The 15,755-nt window shown below is 36.0% G+C and overlaps 1 non-coding gene and 1 pseudogene across 1 annotated transcript; one reads left to right on the top strand and one right to left on the bottom strand.

The window, feature by feature from the left end:
- Positions 1-13,915: 13,915 nt before the first annotated feature.
- TRNAS-GCU lies at positions 13,916-13,997 on the bottom strand. Its single transcript has one exon. It is a non-coding gene; the product is annotated as a tRNA-Ser (tRNA).
- Positions 13,998-14,759: 762 nt separating this feature from the next.
- Positions 14,760-15,230, top strand: LOC105680929 (annotated as a pseudogene).
- The last annotated feature ends 525 nt before the right edge of the window (positions 15,231-15,755 follow it).

Here is a 15,755-nt window from a genome sequence, read left to right as displayed (position 1 = left end):
CGGCGAGAGCTTAGGCCCCGAAGCGGTCGTCGAGGCCATGCTCAGAGGGCGCCAGGAATTCGTCGCCGTCCGCATCTACTGCGAACGAGTGATGCTGGCGAAGGAGAGGGCGGAAAGAAATCGGGAATGATCGCGCGATTCGTCGAAGACGTCGCAGCAACAGAGGCACACAACACGCCACAGGAGCCACCTTAGGAGCATAACGCACCAGGAAGAGGCGTCAGGGGGCGTGGTTCCCCCAAGATGACGCACCAGGATCGAGGCGTTAGGGGGCGTGGTCTCCCCTAGCGGCCCAAGAAGAGCAGGATGCCTCCCTTCGAGAAAAGGGCGATAGACGCCCGGGGGTAACCGGTAGTAATTCGGGAGAGATCCCGGGTGCACCTCGACCCAGGCGTCAGGACAGACCACCGTGGAGTTTTAGTCGGTAAGAGTCCTACACTACCCGCTAACGGGTGTCCATGAGGATTTCTCCACGATAAAAAAAAAGGTCCCGTTAGCCAGGTAAAGCAATGAACAAACTAACCCAAACTGAACGCAAATCAAAACAGAATGGTAAATGTGGAAATATTTGTATACAACGCGTATTTACTCCCAGCGTGTTGACTCCTTAAATGTGTACCCAGTGTCGAAAAAGTACATTTTACTTACATAAGCCGTTTTGTTAGTCGTTTGTCTTTGTAATAGACAACGAACGACGACTAAAAGCTTCTGAAAGTCATTCCGGATGGTGCTCTTCCTAGCACGCGCGAAGATTAACCTCCTAACCTACAATATGTTGGTACAGTTAGTGAGAGACGTGGTACGTCAATGTTATTGATTTATTATTTACTTCAAGATAATAAATCTTTCTTGTCCAATGATCAATTGGTTGTAACTATTTATCAAACATCTTGCAAAATAAAATTAGTTATATCTTGCACGTGCATTTATATATCAAAATGTGCAATTGTGCAAGTTGCACAACTTTAAGCACCCAGTCAAACGGTGAAATGGCTCGACCGACCATGTTTTTTGTTGCTTATTGACCATTGTTGCTTATGGCACGTGTTATTGGAACTTACATCGTAAGGCAAGGGGTTAAGGTAGTTAGAAATCATTGGGTGACCGAAACAGCAGCTTTACGTACGTACTACTCTGTATACCATAGTGAGTACTATTAAGATGGTGTAACCGCCTCAGACACCGCACTAAACACTCTCCGGGGAAGCGTCAAAGAGCAAACAATGAGTAGAAAAATCGGAAGGAACGCCGAGGCGTGTCGTTTGCGGGTTTAATTCGTAATAAAAAAACTGCTCCAGCAAAGTCTCCATTGTATAAACACCCGTTATATGATCATTCTGTTATTTTGATGTCTTGTTGTACGAACGGTACATTTCCTATTTTAATACTATGTGTAAACGTACATGCGTTTGCATACTTGCTTCTATAGAATTTCTGTTAACCACACACATAATTACGAACGAAGACGTAAATAAAATTCATGGAAGGTTAAATTTAAAGAACCGCGATAATACGGTGAGAAACGCCTGGTTGGACGTGAAAAACAAAGCACCGAAGAGAGCGCGAGGTAAACTTTTGCTTCATGGGACAATAGAGGAAAAAGAGAAATTAGACTCAAGCGCAAATGACATAGATGAAATCATTGCAATATTACATGGAATACCAGGATGCAACGTTTATGATAAGTCCAGCGTAACAGAGCGATTTGTTAAAGCGCACAATAATCGAGCACATTCTTCCAGACGTTACTTTGCAAAATCTGTCAAATGATAACTAAGAAATGAATAGGCAACATGTAATCAGTGATATCTGTAGCGAAGATGTGCCGCTTTATTTCGAGCTATTCACAAGTGTGAAAACAGAGCTTAGATGATTCGAAGCCTAGAGGAAATGTCATTTAACTGGCAAGAAAATTTTGGATCCATAGGTTTGATTTCTTTAATTTCGTAATGCATATTCATTTTAATTCATCTTACTTTAAATGTTAAATCAAATTGTGTGCTAATCGCTTGTTATGTGAAAATTTTTATTATGTTATTTTAGAATCACTCTAAGTTGTCTGAAAGGTTTTCAGAGTTGGACGAGCAGATTATGAATTAGTCTGTAAATGGTCTGGATTTAGAATAGAAGAGTGTGTAAAATCTACAAAAATATGTCTGCCAGATAGAATTTGTATTTATTATAACAGTTTCAAATACAGTACTATCGGAAATTTTAACATTATACTGAATACATTGCAAATTACATTACATATTCATTGTTAGCATTTAATTTTCATTACATTATTCTAAATTAAATGAAGTGGACGTTTTTAGACAAATATTCAAACGTCGAATGAAATATATTGCCGCCTGCTACTTTATTTCAAATCCGGAATGTTTTATAATTATTAAATGCTCTTGTTAAAATTTCTTTATTAAATGTCCTTATTAAAATAATGTTCAATATCAGTATATATATATTAAAACTGCTGAATTGAGATTTGTTATGTGTCTTGAATAAAAAGTTTGTTTTGCGAATAAGAAAATGAGGACTATAAAACAGCAAAGCTAGACCTATTAAATAAATGAAATGTCATAAAGACATACACATCGAGAAAGACAAAAACATACATTCAAATCACCCTGTAACGTAAAATAAAATGATAATAATAAAATTTCCATTTAATAAATTATATTAACATTTTAAAATCCCATACTAAATATTGAAGTTTCGTCCATGAAATTAAATAACTTTTATATAAAATACTTTTTCACGTGTACAAAAGTTAGGAAAATAATAGCGTATGTGGTACATTTAAATCGAACACACTATATATCTAGATTAATAAAACGTCATAAAGTATACGTTAATGAATAACTCCTTTTACTTCTAGTTGCTACAAGTTAATGAGGTCAAGTAGGCCAAAAATTTAATAGAAACTTGTGTCTGAAAATGATTTATCGAAAAGTTATAGCGTCCGAATATTTGTATCAATTCTTTTGATAATTAGAACAAATATTCGAAATTTCTTCTTGCAGTAATAGTAATAAACGCACTTTGGATACATTCCTAACGAGTGATGGAGATATTGAATGCTTTAGGCTGTATCAACAATAACTGTCAATGAGAATTCTCAATTTCTTTCTACCTACTTAATTCCACTAACACGTATAAATTTGAACCTTTTCGAGCACCCTGTATAGTTTTTCTCAATTTATTCTTATCTTCTCTTCAAATATTGTACCTCTGTCAGCGTTTCAAAGCAAATACAACGTTCATATACTGTATAAGCTTTGCGTGTATATTTCAGAATGTCTCATAACCACAACAGTCCAAACCCATTATCGTTACACATAGGTACGTGCATATACGATTTTGCAGCCGTAGGCTTCCTGGTTATGTGCCTATTTGCAGCTACGCTTCATTATTTTTTACATGTACCGATACGCGTACGTTTGAACAAATTAAATATACAGTAAAAATAAGCGAGGAAAGAATTATACATGTGTTTAAGAAATGTGTAAGAAACACACACACACACACAATAGTATGATGTACCCAAGTTGCATTTATTTAGAATGTTCTGAATATCTTCGTTATTGTGGATGAAAGAAGTTGCATTTTCAACTCTTAATGAAACTTTGTTGTATATGTAGAACTTCCATCGTCAATACAAAAGATGTATTACAAATTTATTCAATTCGTTGATTTGTAAATACTTGATAATAAACATTATCGAATTGCTTTGACGATAGGAACGATATAATATGCGAATTTATCATAATGTAATTACAATATAAATGGAGGTTTCTCATTTACTTTAAGAAATGAGAAACAATAAGAATACATTGTCTAATTCTTTATCATGTGGTATGCATTGGATCATAAGAAAATGGACACTAATACAATTAATGTTGATAAACGTTCTACATCTTTGATAATATTTCATTACTAATTTTACTCGTACATATGGCTCATTTGCTGCGACAACGATATAACTCAAAAACCACAATCTTAGGGAAACCGAGTTTGAATGTTCTAGGCTGTTACACTTTCGCGGTAATGCAACATGCTCTGGCGTGATGAAATTTTGAAGCACGCTCATAGAACCGTACCAGTAAAAAGTACAGGGAACAACTGTTTTCTCGGTACCAATAACCAAATAACTTTCGGTACCAATAACCAAATAATTGTGAATTTTGAGCTCTGTTATTATTGCAGCGAATGTGCGATACGTACCAATGAAAATACAACGAGTTATAAATGTAATATATAGAAAATAGATAAATAAAGAGAAGCGAGGAGGAAAGAAGAAGAAAAGCAAACGTATACGGGAAAAGAAAGGAAAGCTCGGATCTTATCAGCATGGGATAAGCCGAGTCCTAACTCTAATTTTAGATTCCTAAAGGTAAAGGCAAAGGTAAAGGTAAGTAGAACTGAACATCCCAATGCTTTTGATGGCCTTGTTAAGCGGTGGATGGACTTTCTCCAACTAGTTGTCCAACTCTCAATGAGATACAGTCTTTTCAACTAATTCCGTGGCGGTATGGCAGTACTTGGGAATACGGTATAAGTGAAAACAATTAACGTTAAAAGCAGGATTTTTCTACCTTTAGCGGATAGTTGAAGACGATGGAAAACTTTGTAAATTAAATGACTCGTGTCGAGAATTTTTAGTAAAGCTTCGAACTAAAATTCAGAGGAATTCTTTATATGGAGTTTCTGTTTTGAAAGAAATTGTATTCACAAGTCTGTTTCTTTGATATTTTTTTTTATTTATTAATACTTACAATCAATTCTCGCATTGAGAATTTTCAGTAATTTTTTCTGGCGTGGCGCAGTAACATGGTTACATATCTATAATAAGTTAATACTTATAATAGATAATATTTATTATAGATATGTAGTATATTTATTATAGATATGTAGATGTATATTTATTATAGATAATATTTATTATAGATATGTAATAAATATTATCTATTATAAGTATTAACTTATTATAGATATGTAACCATGTTACTGCGCCACGCCAGAAAAAATTACTGAAAATTCTCAATGCGAGAATTGATTGCAAATATTAATAAATAAACAACAATATCAAAGAAACGTGTTCGATAAACACGAACAAAGTCTCAGGTCGTACTCATTCGTAGTCATCTTGTATTAAACATTCATTTTGTATTACACTGAAGTTGTTGGATCGTACAAATATGTAATATCGCGATATAATATATTTACAAGAAATGGATGATACAGATGTTAATCGGACAGAAAAGGACGATTGTTGTTCAACCTGAACTATTCACACCAAACGTACAGAAAACAGCACAACTAAATAATTAGATAACGACTCGACTTTTACAAAATGCAATCAACACTCTCTCGGTAACGCCACTCGTAAACTCTGTTTGTTGATTCCTTTTTTCCCGTCCCTTGGCAACCGCTCGTGGCCAAGATCACGTAGGCCTTCTCTTTCCAAAACTACGCCATCGAAAACAAACGCCTCGGCTCTCGCGACATTCCACGCGGTTCACCCGCCAACTCCCAGGCCTCTCACTCACGATACTACAAATATATATAATAACCTGTTAATAGCAGCGTTATCTTCAATTTAACTATCCTTACAATCCCAAAAGAAATAAGGGATAGAACGATTCATGGCGTCGATTAGTCAATCGTAACGGGAATTTACGATTCCCGTTGGCTTCTTCGAGATCGCGTCTCCCCGCGAATTTGCGAAAAGAGTGGCCGCCTGGTAATTACCGCGACGCCTTATATGAACCAGATACGATCCTCGGGCAGGACGACCATCAAGGGTCTACGCGACTCTAGTGCGGACCCATCATAAACAGTGGGTCTATTGTACAGTCAAGGTACTTTAGAACCCGACGGGAAAGTCCCATAAAGCACGTAATTCCTTTATTTTATGGTACATCTCAGAAAGACCGGAAACGCGGGTTTTCCCCAAGTGCAAGATCACCCGCGCGCGGGCCTTCATTAGGGCGGTCAGCCCACCCTTAAACATACGTCTTTACCCAATGATCAGTTAGAAACAGACTTGAGACACCCTCATCACGAACTTTCCTCTACGACAGCAACATCACCAAGACTCACTCTTGCAACAGTATTGTAAGAGTCAACATATAACAGTATTCAGCCAGTGACAATTATATTTAACAGGATAGCCAGTGAACTAAAGGACAGTTGTATTCAGAGTATTGAGTGGAATAAATAAGGTGAACTAAACCTTGCTCTTTATATTTCTTATAATCCTCCATCTTGGACGCGAATAACGTTCAAGGCTCGCGATATCAACCGATCAGTTGTGTCTGACTGGTCGCTAGTTAGTTGAATGTCGCAACACTCGTATCATCATTTAATATCCACTACATTGACATTTAATATTCACTACAGATTTTTCTCTGTAACTGATTTACAAAAAAATTACCTTGATAATAAATTACAATAATTAAATATATACGTACAATATGATAAAATATAAGGATATGATGCAATTATTTCCTTACGTATCTCGCATATATCATGAATATTTCAAAACACTTCCACATAACGATCCGAAATGAAAAATGTGTAGAATGTACGTAATATTAAAAATGGAAGCATAGTGTTACAGTAATTAAATAAATTATATTGATACGAAATAACACTATTCGATTTTTCCTCTCCTTATTTATAAACAAAAGTGAACTAAAGCGTAAAACATAAATGTTAAATAATGATCATTTAATGAAATGCGTAATTTACAAATTTTAAAAGTGGTGGAAATTCATTCTCGGGGAAAATACGTGCATAGTGAGATTGCATATATTTAAACACATGGAAACGTGGACAAACCAAGTAGACCTTGTCAGGATTTTTCAATCGATGCGAATACAAACAGTTGCTCGAAACAAGGGAAAATAGACTTATACCACTTTCAAAAGATGCGGTCCAATTCTCAATATCATTTTTTTTAAATGTCTGTGATCATGGCTTTCAACATTTTTGCTAATTCTCTGGAGGTTACACCACTTTCGAGTTTTCTAATTATGTTATATATTTAAGGGGACCTCTCTTGTGTTTTTTAAACAAATGATAATTTATGTACGTAACTACATTCGTCGAATAAAGACACAAAATTCGTTTGTTGGCACCATTTTTCCATTTCCAATAGTTTCCTATAGACAGTGCTGGATATGCATAAAAATTACCAGTTGTATATGTCGGAGTCAGGTTGGAATTTTGGGGGCGTTCAATGAACCTTTACTTACTTTACCATCGCGGGTGTAGCTAATGTTTATTGGTACAAATGTGGACACTTGTGACTCTGGTCTGAGACTCGATAACGCATCTGCGGCCAACGGGTTAGTAGGCTTGTTTCTTCATCCAAGTCTAAGTTGTAATGGTTACCCAGCAAGACGTTAGTTAACTCGTACAAGAGCACGTACCGGCGAAAAAAGTGACTTTTCGTCACGCTGACGCTGTCGAGGAAAGCTATGATGGGTGTGTCTAAGAGCACGACATTCTCGGATTCGTGGAGAGATGTCTTCATTTGAAAAGCGAGGGAAATTGACGCTGCTGTTAATTGGTCAATTTGGGACAAAGACTGCTTGTCCGTTCGAAGAACCTTAGTTAACAAAATCCTAAGGTTTATAGCGGGTCCTCAGGCTAGCTGAACTTACGCTGTGCAGATGCATCGTCAACTGGTAATCATTTTGCCCGAGGGAACCGTTAGAACCTTTTTTTTACTGTCGAGTACCTCTACGGATATTTCTTTTAATGAGGGCTATGTTATTACTCCATACTTTTGTTAGACGGAGTGTTCGTCCCGTTGACCGCAGCTACGTTCGACAACTGACTGTCGCCTTGAGCCCAAGCTCATTGTCACAAATCTCAAATAAATACAATTGGGTAGAATAACGGCAAATTGTTTAATTACAATTTTCATGGATTTTTCCGAAGTTTCGGAGGGGAGGCCCCGGTGTCCTCTCATCTCCGACATACATATATAGTTTTACTTTCTAAATTTGCACGATTGATGAATGATGAATTCTATGAATCTGCGAACCATAATCGGTGTCACACGGCTGACGTTCCCTGTTGGTGATAGTAATAAAAGAAAGAAAAAAAGAAAAGATAGAAAAGCCCTAGTTCAGCGATGAAAGTCAGCCGGAGCTCTCCTTTTTCAAACGAGCAATGTTACTCGTATCTTCCAATTTCACTGTTGTCCGTTATCTACCGGTTTTCCACGAACGTGTGTCTGTATTTTTTTCTAAGGATTATCTGATATCGAAGAGGATCGGGTACCAAGGGACATAGCCAACGGAAAGAAACCCGCTGTCGAACAAATAATAATAAACTGCGGAATAGGTTCTGCTAGTGAATATAGGATTGTTGACAATATGTTCTTTCGATCATGGTGTTCCTTTTCACTACTCTTCTGTTTCGTCTTTTTACTTTACATTTTTCTAGTTCGTAACAAAATGTTTCTCAAGTTCAGGTATTGCTACAGATTGACGTCCTAAATGAATAGACAATTATTAATGTCATTTGTACAGGTTAATCGAAGAAGTGTTTCAAATAAAACTTACTTTGTTTCAGGGGATATCCTGTGATATTTTTATTTCTATAGCCTGTGAGATTTTGAAGAGACCTGTACTTTTCTAAGTGGAGCTGTATATTCGCTTATACACCATTCGATGCATCTTTTAATTTTCTACAAAAAAGTATAGAGGTATTTGGGTCAAAAAGTGCATAATTTAAAAGATATTTTAACTTTAATCTTGTAAGACTCATCGTATGACAGACGCGGTGCTTTCATGTTTACGTTTTCCTTGTCTTTCGTATACCTGATTTTATAAAATTGGCATCGAAATAGTTCCATTTAAAGAAACAGAGATCACATTGGGATGTGGAAAATGCATCCACCTAGACGATGGTCTGGTCAAGACGTCTCCCTTGAAACCAAATGAGTTTCATTTAAAACACTTTCTGGAATAATACATAGTAAGAGATTTTTACGCGGATTGATTAAAACGAGATATATATACAGTATGTTTACGCCATTATTTTCTAGCGTTTCTTACCATAAATGACATGTATGAGATATGAAAGAGGAAAAAGATGAATGGCTCAAAGTGAACTATATGTTCACGGTAATATTTTTTTCACAAGTGACAAAATACATGTGTATTTTGCAATTACTTTTTGAAATGGAAACCTTCTCCTGCATACATCGAATCCTTTCTCCATTCCAAGGAAAAAGTGATGATATTTTGATTCTAATCTTTTATAATATCACATGAAAGTCGAGAGAAGACATAACACGGTACTGTTATTATTATAAATATTATAAATTCTACAATATTAAGCTAAAAGTATCTTTTAAGCTAATCAGTTTTCGACTATGTTGTCCTAATACCTCTTTTCGCACGATAATGGGAGAATTCTATGTGTAGGAAAAAAGGAATATCTCTTTAAAAAATTAGAAACTGAACGCGCATTTTCACATTTTTCTCGTACTTATCGTTTACGAAAAAAATGCTGGAAACACGTTGCGAAACAATAGCGTGAACACGCTGTATATTATATTGTTATAAGTTAAATAAACAAAACAACCAATAAAAAGAGTAATATAATTGAGTTTAAGTTTCTCTTTTTTCTTTTTTGTTAAGACTACAAGATGATTGTTTCTCGCCGCATCGTTGTATAAAATTTGAATATGGATAGCTCGAAGAGAGACTAGTCTATTTGAAAATTATCTCACAGTCAGTGATCACAATGTTCTACCATTCACCTGTTTTTTGGCGATGTGTAAAAATATTTTAGAAACCAAGCTACAAGCATAAGCTGCAATTGCCTCCGAAAGGATATTCAGAATTAGGAAATGTTTTATCATCGTTATACAGCATGTCCCCGGTTTAAATGTCGAAACTTCGGAAGCGTGTAGGGACCGAGTTACTAAAGCCTCATCTACACTGACAGACATTGTCCGTATATGTCGTCCGCCGACAGTCGCCAAAAGGTCTATCCAGACTGTCTGCAGGCTATGTCGGTTGTCCAATAGCAGCATGACGATAAGTCGAGAATGTGTCGGAGGTGGAGCACACACCTTGTTGAAATCTGTCTTTGAAGGAACGCGACTAAAAGACGTTAATTGCTTTCGAAATAATTCTTGTTTCGAATAGAAATGAAAAATTACTGGGCAAACTACCGTTTGAGCGCGGGAGCAAGATCGGCTTGTTCGAATATTGAAACGAGGAAGAAGGAGCGAGATGTAGATATAGAAATACATACATTTGAAGTTTCGGTTACAGTAGTCAGCGTATATGGAGTAAAAAGAGAACATAAAAGCGATAAGCGAGGTGTTAAAAATTTCATTTAAAAAGGAAGAAATGGGTATAGTGCCCCAGATGGATATTAAATTAAGTGTACGGTTGAAAGTCCGGAGTAGAGACCGCGCAAATGTATTTATAGAGGGGCGCGCTACTAATTAACGGTACCTCTTAATCCTCCGGTATACAACTTTCTGAAGCCGAAACTGTGATATTCCCAAAACGTTACTGTTAACTCATTTAGGTTATTAAGTCGTATGTATAAATTAACGCAGAATGAAAATATTAACTCAGCAGTTCTAAGGTTCGTTCTAAGGTTTGCATATACAAAAGGGAGAGGGATGATATACTGTTACGTTTTGTCTGGCTCGTTTTGGTTGCGTTGCCGTTAATTTTTGAATTTAGATTAAATTGTAGTATTGTCTGTTATTTAATGCCATTGGAAATTAAACTCCACGTTTCGGCTAACCTGCTATGCGCAGGAGTACTGGCGCGGGAGAGGATTAAAGTTGGTGAAAATAATCCTATTATATTATTAGACAAATATTCTTCACAAAAAAATGTTTATTCGTATTCTAATTGGATATTGACAGAATGGTCGTTGAAATTTCGAATGCTCGGAGTTACAATCGTTTGCAATACATTTTCGCTCTTATTAATTACAAGATTTTAATTTCGATAGATCTTCGATAGTTTACAAATTTACAAATACAAACACGTCGATTAACAAGACTAATAAGAATTGGGAACTGGCTAACAAGAATTGGGAACTGATAAAACAAAGAACTAAAAGCTAAAGAACTAAAGGACTAAAGAACCTAAAAGCTGAGAGCAAAAACTAAGAGCTAAAGGAATTAAGAGCTGAAAAACTAAGGAACTAAAGAATTAAAAGAAAAGCAAAGGAATTGAGAAATTAAGAGCTAGAGGAATTAAGAATCAATCGCTATGAACAAGAAATTACTTGCCAAGAAATGGGGAACTGAGCGCCAAGAACCAAGGAGAACCAAGAACTGAGGAACTAATCACACAAAACTGAGGAATTAACTACTCTAAAACTAATTATTTCGCTTCTTCTATGTCGCTACGCTTATTTATATTTTAGTCTACCGTGGTGGGGTCGTCATGTGACGGGTTATTCCGTGGGGGTTGTGAGGTTCGAATTTGGTTTCTATACAAATTGTTAAAATTTATTTAAATTTCAAATTGGAACGCTCTCTCGTGCTATTGGTAGTTTTAGTCTACGTTACGGCGCGTGCGCAGCGCGGGACGTGACAATACATATATAAATGAAATTCCTTATAAAACATTGCTGCCAGATATAACTTTAACGCAATGACATTGCACATTAAAAGAGAGTTATTAATTTATACCCCGTTAAGAATTTAGTACAGCGTAATCTGCATAGAAAGTTAGAAATTATTTTCTTGAAGACTATCGGAGGCAATTTGAAAAGTCTGTTTCAGGGTTTTAACGATTCACTATACCCTTTATCCCGCTTCGTAGAATAAATGAGATGATACAATTACCCCCCTTTTCAGCAAGGGAGAGACACTTATTCGGCAAATGGAGTGGACATGTAAATTTTCGCGTTTTACGATAGTTTGTTTTATAAAATTTGTTCACTTCTAGATAATTGAAATAGGTAGCAAACACGAGATGGTATATATGTAATAAAAAAGTTAAAAAATCCCACGATTCTACATTAATTGTTTATTTATACGTACTGGAGGGAACAATAGTAGAGCTGAGACTTTAATTTAATTACTAATGTCTGACGTCACGAAGCATGAATCGAAGTAAGAAGGGACTCTAGCAGGCCACCTGCGAACTTTACCTCCAGCTTATGTATGTCTACGACAGGATCTCTGATAGGATATTCCCTATTCCCAAAATGTTGTATAAAGGGACCTCGCCAAAACCGCATAAAAAGATGTCACGATATTTCGCGTAGTTGTCGCATTTGTACTTTGCTGCAATCCAACTAGTATCATGATATTTCCTCATCGTTAAAGTTTGAAATTTAAAACACTAAAAAGATATTTGTCGATATGTATAAAAAGGATTTGAAATGTTAGGTTATCATCTTTGCGATGCCTGCATCTTGAATTTTGTGTTCTATTGTTCAAGCGTTAATTACGTTGTATCCGTTCATCTGTTATGATTTTATTATAATATATTTTGTTCCGGTGAATAAAATACAGAGTTCAGAAACTCGAATATCCATCAATGGATTTCGTTAGATATGTCCATTCGCGAAGGCTTTAAAAATGCTACATACATAGCGCAATATGTACAGCCGCAAATTTTCGCAAAATCGGCTAATTTATTCCTTCAAAGTGTTCCAAAAAAGTGAAAAATTGAAATTTCGAAAAACCCTCCCAGCGTTACCTGTAGAAAACTGTTATCTAACGAATGAACTTTGATTTTTTTATTTCAGATGATTCAGCACCAAGAGACACGCCCGAATAATTGCTGCCATTGTCGTATTTTTTAGTATTTCTCCGTGAAAATTTTATACAATATTCTTCGAATGTCATACTTTAATGTACTATTGGTTTTAATAAAGAGATTTTAACTGTGTCGTCACAAATAATTCACAAAGACATGCCTTATTTTTGTACGAATTAACCTTACCTCCCCACCCCCCCCCCTCTAAAGATTATAATCTTAAGAAACTTTCCTGTTGTTATTCATGACGTTGATAGAGCAATGACTTGCTCGATTGTGATGGACTTGGCATCCATCATACTCCAGTGACAATTATTTTAATGACAATATTTAAAGATTTAGAGATTAATAAACACGTGCGGCTTTAACTTCTTCGAAGCTCTACGTGGCCAACAGTTCGATAACGCGGATGCCTTCGTGAGTTTTGCTTCCTGCAATTGCACCCTGCACGCGACTTCCTTGGATTGGCCACGCCAAACCAAATCCATTACCACTATTTTATTTGCTATATTAATAACTCTGCTTTATATGCAATCAGTAATAAAGAAATTTAAGGTTTTCAAGTTGGCCAGAATATTCTCTATATAACATCCATGTAAATAGAAGATGTGTGCGTGGAGTAACTGAGAGTGATAATGAGAACAAACGATTTTGCATCGTGGAGCCATTTTCTAAACCATTTCTTGTTGTCCAAGTATATGCGATAAGAAACTATTTTAACGAATCTATTTATATTTCATCTTGAGTTAGATGAAATTTTATTCTTAAAGTTTCTATATTCTTTGCTTACGTATCCATGGAATAGTTAAATAAAAATGACTACATTAATGGATTAAAAAATTTTACGCTGCGTTTACTTCTTGCTCCAATTCTTGTGTACTTTATATTTACCAATATTGTAGTATAAAAATTATTTCGTTAATTGTGACAAGAATGAAAAAATGAATACATTTTGAAAAATGATATGAATAAATTCTTAAGCGTTGTATAACTAAATTTCTCCTACACAATTTTTACGTATAAACTATTTCTGTATATCTTGTATATCTTATCCATCTAGGTACTATCCGTGCCCGGCGCTGCTTAACTTTCGTGATCTGACGGGAACGAGTGCACTCAGCGCGGCCAGGGCGTTGGCCGAAAAACACCGAGGAGGATGGGATTCGAACCCACGCGTGCAGAGCACATTGGATTAGCAGTCCAACGCTTTAACCACTCGATCACCTCGTCAACCAAATGTAATTATATCTAGACAACGTTTAAGCGTCTATACCTGTGGCAATTGTCAAGAAATTATGTGTCGCAAAATCTAAATAGAATGCAGCTGCAACGTCGATCGTGATTGTAAAATATTACAAAATTACTTACTCTAAAAAAACTCTAAAAAAACCCAACAAGAGCTAAGTGACTTGATATTATTAGTTTCTTCGTAGGTAGGTATGGAAGGACATACAAGAATTGAAAACACAACGTTTCTTTTAAGTAGAATCACATTTCTTTGTGCGTTGATCAACGCAATTCGTTATTTCACATAGGTCTGTAGGTTTCAGGTGAGTGTTTTAAATAAAAAGTCTTTTTTTAAAATTATCATTAAAGAAATAACAATAACATTAACACTAGGTTTACGGGAGCCACCAATTTAACGAATTTCGAACTTTGAAATGAAATATCTCAAAAACCATAGCATTAATTTTAACCATTTTGCATCGTAAATTGATCATTTCATCTAAAGAATTTATACACACAACTATTTTTTCCCAGGCTTTCTAATTTTTGAAATCTGTATGTAGTATGCCTATCTTTACTTAACCCGTCAAATTGACGGGCTAGCTGATTTCATAAACAACCCGTTTTTCAAAGACTGTGCAAAAGTTTCAGTTATTGTAGACATTTTCCATTATTGTCTCCGCTTATTGTAAGTATTTACAATAGGATAATTGAATTTGGACACAGTATTTTCTTTTTCTGATGAATCCCCTTTTCCTAGCAATTATGATTACATCCAGGAGATATAATAAGATGTTGCATATAATTGTCAACATCAATGAAGATTGTTCTGAGGATACCTTCGAAGAAGATCAATATGAATTAGGCCATAGCGAAGGTGACAGTGGAAGTCCTGATTGCACTGAAAGTGGAAAGATAAAAGGACCTTCGGATAGTGAAGAGCAAAACTTCTTGAAAGTGTGTCATAACAAGAAAAGGATGCGTATTTTTTCTAGTTCTAACTTCGAGAATGAAAGGACGAATATTCCAGGCACATCTCAAAATGTAATGGGTGAAATTGAAATTGCATTTGGCGGAATACAGTGGATAAAACTGAAAGCAGGCGGATCTAGGTAGGACGTCCGTTCTTATAATATTCAAAATATCGCAGGGCTTACTGGCTACGCTAAGGGAAATATTATGTCGAGTTGTGTAACTAGTGCTTTCGAATTGGTAATTGACAGACGAGTTACGTAGTTTTTTAAGAATTCTATATGCCAGGTGCGCATATGAAAGGAGATCATTGAGAGTCTCCGAAATATTACAAACAGATAAATTTGCGCTGATATACGAAATATGGAACAGATTCATAAGTAATAGCCAGACTTGTTACAAGTCATATGAAAATATCTCAATACATGAAAAATTATTTCCAACGAAAGCCCGATGCAGGTTTACGCGATATATGCCGGATAAGCCTCATAAATTTGGCATTAAGGTTTTGTTACGCCGCCTAAAACATCTGCACGCCAGCCCGCGCGACCGGACAACAACCGGCCTGCGTAACGTCACTTCGACCCTCAATAAACCTAAGGACCCACCATAACTTTCACTTCCCTGTATTGTTTCGCCATGTGTCTTCAAGCCGCTTGTCTTGAAGAATTTCTAAAGCTTAAAAATATTCTCGAAACACAGGCGGTTTTTAGAGAGGTCCTTGGGTTTATTAGTCGCACTTAAAACACGGAGAAAGCGGGTATGCACCCATTAGGAAAATCCGAATAG

This window comes from Bombus impatiens, unplaced genomic scaffold (assembly GCF_000188095.3).
Source record: "Bombus impatiens unplaced genomic scaffold, BIMP_2.2 scf_0030, whole genome shotgun sequence".
In the NCBI taxonomy this organism is placed as follows: domain Eukaryota; kingdom Metazoa; phylum Arthropoda; class Insecta; order Hymenoptera; family Apidae; genus Bombus; species Bombus impatiens.
The sequence above is the reverse complement of the archived record's forward strand: the minus strand, read 5'-3'. Positions and strand labels throughout refer to the sequence as shown.